Source organism: Chenopodium album, chromosome 12 (assembly GCF_948465745.1).
Source record: "Chenopodium album chromosome 12, dcCheAlbu1.1, whole genome shotgun sequence".
Classification (NCBI taxonomy): Eukaryota; Viridiplantae; Streptophyta; class Magnoliopsida; order Caryophyllales; family Amaranthaceae; genus Chenopodium; species Chenopodium album.
Window position 1 is genome coordinate 26661219 of NC_137845.1, and position 10971 is coordinate 26672189.

The 10971-nt window shown below is 41.0% G+C and overlaps 1 long non-coding RNA gene across 5 annotated transcripts; it reads right to left on the bottom strand.

The window, feature by feature from the left end:
- Positions 1–661: 661 nt before the first annotated feature.
- LOC145572240 (uncharacterized) lies at positions 662–4188 on the bottom strand. Of its 5 annotated transcripts, none has more exons than XR_014096742.1 (7): positions 4006–4188; positions 3703–3837; positions 3463–3581; positions 1436–3380; positions 1258–1330; positions 1129–1189; positions 662–931 (listed from the first exon to the last, which is right to left on the bottom strand). It is a non-coding gene; the product is annotated as an uncharacterized LOC145572240 (long non-coding RNA). The 5 variants fall into 5 exon arrangements; XR_014096744.1 differs by having other exon boundaries at positions 1436–1513; positions 3192–3581; XR_014096743.1 differs by having other exon boundaries at positions 1436–1513; positions 2261–3581.
- Positions 4189–10971: the final 6783 nt, after the last annotated feature.

The window sequence follows — 10971 nt, forward strand, 5'->3', positions numbered from 1 at the left end:
ATAGGCTTCTCAAAAAGGGCCAAACATAAAAACGAAGAAAAACTAAGAGAAACATAAGAAAAGGGAGAAAAGGAGGGGAAACACGAGAAAGGACAAAGCATCACAAAAACGAAGATAATAGGCTTTGAAAAGGATCAAACAAGTGCAAATGAGGGAAAAATTCTTAGAGAAAAAGGATAAAAGAGTGGCATAAATTCCACTCATCAGCGTGTTAGACGCTTTTTAGCCTTATTTTCGACACTAAAAAGCATCGGAAAATTTTCTCTCGACGCTTGTAAAAAGCGTCGAGAATAAGTGAGTCGAGAATTTTGTTGGACATCAAAAGCGTCACGAATCTCGACACTTTATTGTGTCTAATTTTTATACGAAGCGTCGCGACATGCAACAATTGGCGCACTTTCTTAACTTTGGCGACGCTTTTTGTAGTCAAGAATCTTAAAGTTGGTGACGCTTTTCTATGTCCATATTTTCATACATTTGTTGTCTATTATTTTGGCGACGCTTTTTCCTGTCCATGTTTTCTAATTTGGGGACACTTTTTCTTGTCCATATTCTTTTAAAAAAAATATCTAAAATACTAAAATAAAATATTTCATTCACTAACAATGATTTCTAGTATACTAATATATATTACCAAAAAAAATTAAGAAGTACAACAAAATTATACCGAAAAGTTTAAATTGCATATAAATATATTATAGCATATGTACAATATCTCATAGTGATGAGTTTCTATTACAACAATTATAATTGCAACTTATAACTCATTCGTGACTAGTTGTAGTGGAACAAATTCCGATTCACTAATTGAAACCTTTAAATAGCTTAAATATATCTTTCTTCCGTCCTTGAAATATTGCATTGTTAGTTGTCAGCCCTTTTCTACCGTTTCTTGGTATTCATACATGGACGTATACATAATCTTTTGACCCTGCAACACATTAAAGCATATGCATCAATCAATACATCAATAAGCGAATCTAAATAAAATATTATATCAAAACTACTAACACTAGGGAGCCATCTACCAAAAAACATAGAGAATACAATTTCTTAAAAATACTTTCCACCTAATTTAAACAAAATCACAACCAACGTTCATAACTAATTATGGAGTAACGAACTTACCATACACTTAGAAGACAAGACATCATTTGCCAGTGTTATCAAAATTCTTAAGTTATAATTTCTGCAATGAATATAAATAATAGGTGAATATGCAGAGCTAAGATCGAAAGAGAGAGGATGGTGAAGTACCTTTTTTCTTCTCGACTATTCTCGTTACACGTCTAGTCGTCAAAAGCCACAATTATGGTTTCTTAATCTGCTTCTAAGAGGGAGAAAAACAAAGTTCAGATTTTGACAAAATGCTCAGACTTGCAATCCAAAGAGGAAAAAAAAGCCATTAACCTTTTAGACTTTGGAGAATATATACCTATAGCAGTATACCACTATACAGGAACCTCTCCCTTTCTCCCAAAGTTGACATTTTGTAGCCAAAGCCTCCAAATCCCTGCATAGCGTTAAGAACAATCATATCTTTTTACGAAAATTGTCTGTTATACCAGCCAACCAACGATAGAATGCGGCTAATAACTTCTTCTTTGACCTTGGATACTTTTTGTTACGGGGAAAAATTAGGGTCCAAAGCTCCTCAATAAAAGAGAATTAAGAATTGTTGGAAAACAAATAAGCACACAATGGAAACTAGTAATTAAATGCCGATAAAAAGTTATCTATTTAAATTGCTTCAATAAGAAGTTCTCTTCCATAATCTGTTGCAGGAATCATGTATCATGTATCTTGTGACAAATTTCATCTAGATCCCTATTCTTCGAGGCTAGCTCTTTCATCTTACTTTATTTGCTCTTCTATCCTGGAAACTTCTGCCAAGAGTACACGACATGCACAAGTGTACATAGATTTTTAGATGAGATCAACTATTAGTAAACCACCAATTTATTTGTAAGAAATTTCAAGGAAAAAGAAAGAGACAGGAGGCATGCAGCTCAAATATTCAATAAAATTTGCTAACAACATGTTGGGGGCTAGTCAGTTATCTCATGCATGTTCTAAAGCAGCAACACTACATGTTGTAACTATTGTTGTACTTCAATTGGTGTATCCATTAGATTCCAAAGCTCTGGCAACATGTTAACAAGATCTTAAAGCTGCGCAAGGTTAATTATATTAAGTACACAAACTTAGCCTATAAGAAATTCACTAAGAAGAAGGTTATATAAAAGACTAAATTCTATACCTTCTGACTCCTCCAGCTTATGCTATCACAAACTCTTGTTGTTTCCTTGAAGGCTCAATCCAAGGGAAATAAATTTATTGTTATTTAGTTATCTAGCTAGAGCACTGGATCAATTAAAGAACAAGTAAAACTTCTAATTACGCTAAATAAAGAAATGATTTGATTTGGACACAAAGATCATATTTATAATAAATCGAACTCATAACATCGGAGTTGTCAAATCATCTATTTATGTGAGCAAAAAAATAAAGGAAACTAGAACAAATCCAGTTGTATCTGTACAAAAATTTGTATTGAATTAAGAAAAGTTAATCCTGTAATATCAAATTGATCAATAAAAAATCAAAACAAGGAGAAAGATGGAGAAAACATACAAGAGCTAAATAAAGTACCTGAGAAAGATGGTAGAGAAGAGGTTAGGCATCACAAAAAAAAAAAAAAAAAAAAAAAAGAAAAAAAACGATCAAACCAGCTTCTCATATCAAAGTCAAAACTTTTCACACAAAAATAAGAATTATGATCATGACTTGATTAACAAATGAGCCGAGATAGACATATATCCTTCTTTATTATCCATTTAATTATAATACAAAATCTAAATAGTCACAAAATAGACTTACACTCATGATATTTCAAATATACAGGCTCTAAGACAAGGCCCACACAAAATTATTTCAGCATACACCTCTAACAAAATATCTTACAATTCAGTTGAAAAGGGAAAATCTCAGAGTTAATAAATTAAACACCTAGCAAATCGAGAAAATGAAGATGGAATATCTCTTGTACTAGATGAATTAGTCATCCTAATTAATTCATCAAAAGTTCTAAAATTCGTTCCAACTAAAATTACACTAAGTTCATGCACAATTGAACAATAAATTCCATAGTATAATCAAAACAGTAATAAAAAAAAAAGAGTAGATCTTACCTTGGTTGAAATTGACTACATAAATTCCCCAAAACAGAGCCATAAATTATCCATTCATAAAGCTCTATTCTTCTTTTTTTTGGATGCTTTTAATCAGTACATCAACACAATAAACCCCAACAATCCAACCTCTCAATTATAATCAAATCCTTCAATTATAATCAGACCCTTTAATTATAATCAAATCTCCTAACAAAATTAAACTATAATAAATAATTAGAAGATCTTAAATCAATATTAATGACAAAAAAAAAAATCCAAATAATCTTACCTTAGGGCCCATAGTGACTAACAACATTAACAAATTCTTCAACACCTCTAAGAAGAGATTTGCAGGCATGCTCGCCAAATCTTGCTACTTTGTCGGCATAATTGATGCTCTTATTCAACCTACCACCAATATACAATGTCCGAAAACATTAAACATTAATAATTAATAACTGAATAAGATCCAATCTTTATATAATTGGAATCAACAAAATTAGAGAATGTGGAAGGCAAGAGGACTTACGACACATGTGGTGGCCTACGCTGATGTCGATGCGAGTGTGGGAGGTGAGGGTGGCGGTAGTGCGAAATGTACAAAAATCGACACCAACAACCCAAACTAATGAAGTATAAATAAACGAAAATGTTATCAATTCCCCTGCACCCAACACACCAATTGAATCATACCCTTAATTTGATACTTATAATGACCGACTATTATATAATAACTAATAATTCAAGACAATTTCAGAACAATATATCAATACAAATACCTAATTTGAATGATAAAACTACACAAAAGCAAGGAAATTTATGAGAACATTACCAGGAATTAAAAAAATAACAAGGAGATGAACAATTTTTCCACAAGTTTAAGCCAAAATCTCTTAATTACAAGTGGTTTTAGGATATGAGATTGTATGGATGATGATAGAAGGTACGAAGTAATTAGGTTTTCGGAGAAATTGAGAGGGAGATGGGTCTATGGTGGCGAGTGGGAGCAAGCGGTTTTAATTTTTAATTGCGTTTTTTTTTATTACCCCGCTTTCTTTTGTTAGTCGTAATATTCTTATCACTGCCATTGAGTCACGTGGATGAGATTTTTTCGACGCTTTTTAATGTCTATACAATATTACGACTCATAAAAGCGTCGAGAAAAACCAGAACCTAAATTTTATGCTAACAGAATATATTCAGCGTCGAGGCAAAAGTGTCGAGAAACTAAGGGATTTGTAGTAGTGAATGTTTGAAAATAAATGTCGTTATTTTATTGATAGTAAAAATTGAGACTTTATTCAAGCGTAAAATTCTGGGTTCGTAGTTCATCATCAGGTGGCGCGCGCAACGTTCAAGGTTGCGCGTGCCTGTCGCACCCAACTGATTGTGTTGTGCGTGACATCCGCGCGCAGCTGATTAAGTTGCGCGCGACACCTGTGCTATGAGTGTTTAATTTTTTTTTATCATTATTACCCCCCCATGTGTGAAGAGTTTTTTCGTGTTGTTTGAAAAAATGTGAACACTTTGAACGGCATATTATTTTTTAATTCTTCCCCCCAAGTGTTATGAGCTTTACAGTGTGATTCAGTAAAGTGCATAACACTTAGAATCTTTCATTAAATGCTAATAGACATGATTGTTAATTAAGAATGAACGAGTTTATCCGGATTTTTATATGTAATACTTTTTAAGTCAATCAATCTTTATTAATTGACGGATTTCATCGCCACCAATATCCATTAATCGAACAGCTCCTCCTGATAGAATTTCTATTACACGGTACGGTCCTATCCAATTAGGTTTGAATTTCCCTCTTGGATCGGTTGGTGGACCCCTAACCTTTTTAGTACAAAGTCACCTTCTTAAATATTACGGGGTCGTACCCTTTTATTAAAGTTTTACGCGATGTGTCGTTGGTATTGTTTAGGGTAAAAATACCCCAGGTACGTGGCCCAATCTCATAGTGACATGTGGCCCAATAAACAGGCGACACGTGGCCCTATGAGAGTGAGACACGTATCCACCTGTCATGGTGACACCTGTCAGCCATCTCTAAATGCCTCAATGTTGCAATCAGAAAGAGAAAAGGGCCCTGATGACCTCAGGCCCAAATCCCGAGAAAACCTTGAAAGCCGTAAAACGGCGCCCCCCACGACACGTGGCGACCTCTGATTGCGCAGCCAGTCATGTCACGAGATTTTAGGGCATAAACCCTAGGGGGCCAGTCATATACCCCAATCATTTATGATGGGAGGGGTGGATTTTGAGGTGACATTAATACAAGAGCACTAAAGAGCTCCAACTTCTCTCTACTTTCTCTCTCTAGCCTTTTCCGTTTCCGTTCACTAACTTGAGCGTCGGAGGCGAATATTCCGATCACCGGAATATTCGTTATTTTGCAAGTGTCCGAGTCTTTGTCAGTAGAGCGTGACCAGTATCCGAGGGAATCACAAAAAACCCCGAAACATTTGGCGGCGTCTGTGGGGATACTCGTCCGTTATGGCAATAGATGGCCAGACACCTAATTTTGGACCTCGTCCAGGCGAGGATGGATATGTAGAGGACATACGTACTACCATACACTAAAGCAATCCTTTGACTGCCTCATTTGAAGAGGCCAAACAACCTCCTGTTACTCCAGCTGCTTTAATGGCCGAGCTGACTAAGCTCCGCAAGGAGTTGGCGGCTACCCAGCAAAAGGGGAGAGGAGGCACTTCCAAGAAAGCCAACAACAAGACCAACGCAACTGATGCTGGTAACACCCCATTCTCTAGCCTGCTGGCGAAAACACAGTCGGCCGGGGGGAGGGGCAGACAGCCGACAAGAGTTGAGACTGAGCCGTCACAGTTTTTCAAAGACGCAAAGGATTACATTCGGCACAGGCAACGGGAGAGGGCCGCATACTCTGACACGGCCTCTACCCCAACTATGCCGGATGAAGTCTCCAACCAATCTTTCTCCCAATACACCAACACGGCTGCTTCCAGCAAGAGCCATACTATTACTCCCCGTCCAATTCAGCCATTGCAATATCAGCCCCCTCAATTACTCAATGGGTTGATACAACCAACTCCCCAAGTTTTTGGGCAATATGGGCCGTATGGTCAGATGTTCGGCCAGACTCCCTACCTGGCTGGAACGTCCGCTCAGCCTCAGCCTATTGATTAGCAAATGCGTTTGTTGAATTTGGGAGATAAGCCGCCTCCGTTTTCGCAAGACATACTAGCATCCCCTCAACCAGCAAAAGTGAAGAGTGTACTAGTGGGTGCCTATGATGGTACGGGCAACCCAGAAGAGCATGTTACCTTGTACAGGAACTTGATGTACTTGCAAAGTGTAGATGATGCTACATGGTGTAGATGCTTCCCGGCCACTCTCAAAGGGGTGGCCCAGGACTGGTTTAACAGCCTTCCAGCCGGATGCATCAATTGCTTTACCACCCTCAGTTTGTTGTTTGTGGGAAACTTCTCATACAACATCCCACCAAGAAAGACAAGTCTCAACTTGGCTACAATTGTCCAAGGAAAGAATGAAGGACTACGCTCGTACGTCCAAAGGTTTAACCAAGAAAAAGCCCAAATTCATAATCTTCCGGACGAAATGGCTTACTCAGAATTTCTCCGGGGATTAAGGCATAATGGTTTTAAGTTTGATTTGGTAAGAAAAAAGATTCGGTCATACGCAGGTGTATTGCGGGAAGCCAAAGCCTATATTGAGGCCGCGGATTTTTGTTCGCTCACCAAATCAGAACAGCCCGCCAAGGGGGCTGAGACGAAGCAATCTTCTCAGCAAGACTCGGCCGGTCGAAAGAAAGAAGGAAACAAAAGAAAGGAAATCTGGGTAGCTGATGACAAGCAACCCAAGTCAAAGAAAAGCAAGACGTACGAGCCTCAGTATGAGTTCAACAAGGATGGTTACTCCATTTTGATGGAGATAAAAGACAAGTTTGAGTTTGAGAAGCCTCAGCCTTTGAGAGGCTTGGCCCAGTACAGAAACAAGAACAAGTATTGTCATTACCACAAGGATGTGGGTCATGACACAAATGAGTGTATCAACTTGAAGAGACTGTTGGATAAGTTGGCCGACAAGGGTCTGCTGAAACCCTATGTGACCAAGTCCAAATTCACCTTCAAGTGGACAGACAACACGTCCGAGAAAAAGCAACAAAGTGAAAAGAAGAATGACAAGGAAGATGATGGGAATAGCACTGATTCAGGTTTTGTGGCCGTCATATCAGGAGGCTTTGCTTCAGGCGGCCCTACCATGAAAGGAATCAAGCAGGACGCTCAAAATTTGTCAAATGTGATGCAGACGGACATTGTTAAGGCCGAGCCATTTCCTGAAATGATCATAAGTGAGGCTGACCGTGGAGAGGTCAGAGCTTTGCACAATGATCCAATGGTCTTTGTAATGAAAATAGCAAATTTGAAGGTGGGACGGATATTGATTGATACGGGCAGTTCGGCCGATATCATAAGTCTCTCGGCCTTGAGAAATTTAAGCTTCCCAGAAGATGCTCTCCAAGATATAACTCACCCCTTGATAGGATTTGGGGGGAATGTCATTCATCCAGTTGGACGCCTCCCCATCCATTTTGGGCAGAAGGGTGAAGGAAGAGACATGGTCGTCCGTTTCCTTGTGGTAAAAGAGTTGACTGGGTACAATGTAATCCTTGGCCGCCTTACTCTCAATGCAGCCAAGGCGGTCATAGTGCCCCATTTGATGTTGTTGAAGTTTGAAAGGTCGGACGGAAAAATTGGAACAATTCAAGGAAGTCAGAAAATGGCTAAGGAATGTAATCAGCTGGCCGTGAAGCCAACAGTACGCGGCCCAAAATTGTCCGAGATTAAGGAAGAAGGAACCTCACCCCCAGCATACCAGGTCGGCCAGAAGCGTAAGGCGACCAGGGCAGAAGAAGCCTAGCAACTAATGACTGTCGGCCGGCCAGATGAGTTGAGGCCCCAGACGGCCGGCAGCCACCAGGATATAGTGCTTGACTCCAACCACCTAGAACGGACAGTTAGTGTCGGCACTATAGCCTTGGAATTGCTTGGGGATGAGTTGGTTCAGCTGTTAAGGGAATTCAAAGATGTGTTTGCATTTGAAGTTGGTGAAATGCCAGGAATAAGTCATGACCTGGCCGTGCACAAGTTGGCCGTGAATCCTTTGATAAAGCCTGTCCGCAAGAAGAAGAGAAATCACGGAGAAGAGAGGAATCAGGCGGCCGCAGCAGAGGTAAAAAAGCTGCTGGACGCCGGTTTCATTCGGCAATGCTTTTACCCAAATTGGGTGGCCAATGTAGTTCTTGTGAAAAAGCCGAATGGGACTTGGAGGATGTGCGTGGATTACACGGACTTGAACAAGGAGTGTCCTAAGGATAGCTTCCCCTTGCCTAAGATTGACCGTTTGGTTGACTCTACGGCCGGACACGCCCTTATGAGCTTCATGGACGCATACTCCGGATTCCATCAAATTCCTTTGTGGGCAGAAGATCAAGAGAAAACAGCGTTTGTGACCGAGCAGGGGTTGTACTGTTACAAGGTTATGCCATTCGGCCTCAAGAATGCTCCTGCTACATTTCAGAGGCTTGTTAATACGGTCTTTAGAGATCAGCTCGGCCGGAACATGGAGGCATATATTGATGACATGATTGTCAAGTCAAAAGAGTCGGCCGACCATCTCAAGGATCTACGAGAAACGTTCGTCGAACTCAGGCGGCATAAGATGATGTTAAATCCAAAGAAGTGTGTATTTGGTGTTGAGTCCGGCAAGTTTCTCGGATTTTTGATTGATCAACGTGGAATCGAGGCCAACCCTGAAAAAATTCAAGCCATCCTTGACATGAAGTCTCCAAGAACAATCAAGGAAGTGCAAAGACTGACCGGCTGTCTAGCAGCCCTTGGAAGATTTTTGTCAAGATCAGGGGATAAGTGTCGTTACTTTTTTCAAACCATTAAGAAGAAAGCCATGTTCGAGTGGACAGAGGAGGCCGAGGAAGCATTCGTACAGTTGAAAAATCACTTGCATACATTGCCTCGCCTCGTCAGTCCGCTCAAGAATGAGAAGCTATATATCTATCTTGCCATCTCCGAACACTCTCTAAGTGCCGTCCTTCTTGCTGAAAGGGACGGCCATCAGGTCCCGGTGTATTTTATCAGTCATGTACTTCACAATGCTGAGCTGAAGTACCCCCCAATTGAAAAATTTGGCCTAGCCTTGTACATGGCATCAAAGAAGCTGCGGCCATACTTTTTAGCACATTCAATTGTGGTCTATACAGACCAACCCTTGAAGAAGCCGTTCTCAACTTTAGAGGCAAGTGGCCGCATGCTCAAGTGGGCCTTAGAGCTCAGAGGCTTTGATCTTGTGTTTGAACCAAGGAAGGCAATCAAGGGGCAAGCCTTTGCGGATTTTTTACTGAAATGACGCGGCCTGATCTTCAGCCGGCCGGGGACCAAGTCTGGAAAGTGTTTGTGGATGGTAGTGCAACAGCGACCGGGTGTGGCGCTGGTATTATATGTGAATCTCCTGAGGGAGACAAGTATGAGTACGCGTTGAGGTTTCAGTTCCAAGCGTCAAACAATGAAGCTGAGTACGAAGCATTGTTGGCCGGCCTAAGGATGTGTAAAGCGGCCGGGGCAACCAAAATTGAAGTATGCTCGGACTCCCGGCTAATAGTCCACGAAGTCAATGGTAGATTTGAGGCCAGGGAGCCGGCCATGATGAAATACATGCAGCTAGTTAAAAATGAGGCCGAAGGCCTAGGGCTTTTTTCTCTCAAGCAAGTTCCCCGTTCAGAGAATCATCAAGCGGACGCCCTCTCCAAATTGGCTTCCTCGGCGTCATGTGATACTCCAAGATTAGTGTTTTGGGAAGTAAAGGAAAAAAGGAGCATTGATGCCGAGCCCGTTCAGATAATAGATAGAAGTTCAACCTGGATGGACGGAATTATTTCCTACTTAAGGGATGGAATACTTCCGGACGATCCGAAAGAGAGTTGGCTATTGAAGAGGAAGGCGGCCTGGTTTGAGATGAAGGATGGGGAGCTATTCAAAAGAGCCTTTGTGAAGCCTTACCTTAAATGTATAACTCCTAAAAGAGGGCATGATGTGTTGGATGACCTTCATCAGGGGCATTGTGGTTCGCATATTGGAGGACGAGCCTTAGCTGAAAAGGCGACACATTTGGGATATTACTGGCCGAGCCTGAAGTCGGACGCCATGAAAATGGTGAAAAAATGTGACAAGTGCCAGAAATTTTCAACCCTTATTCATCGTCTAGCAAATAGTCTATCAGCCATCAGTAGTCCGCTTCCCTTTGTCAAATGGGGCATGGACATTTTGGGGCCGTATACTCCTGCATCTGGCCAGAGACGATATGTACTAGTGGCAGTAGACTACTTCACTAGATGGGTTGAAGTTGAGGCCGTCCGGGGCATTAAATGGACGGATGTGTCATCCTTCATTTGGAAAAGCATAATCACTCGGTATGGGGTACCTCAGTCAATGGTGTTCGACAATGGACCCCAGTTTGAGACGCGTCAACTCAAAGAATGGTTGGGAGACCAAGGAATTACCCATTGCTTTGCCTCAGTCGGCCGACCACAAGCCAATGGTCAAGTTGAGGCCTATAACAAGTTGATTTCAAATGGGATCAAGCGCAAGCTTGAAAAGGCAGGCGGCCTATGGGCAGACGAGTTGGTCAATGTGCTGTGGTCCATACGGACAACAGCAAAGAGTTCTACAGGGGAGACTCCATTCTTTTTGGTCTATGGAGCTGAGGCTGTACTCCCAAG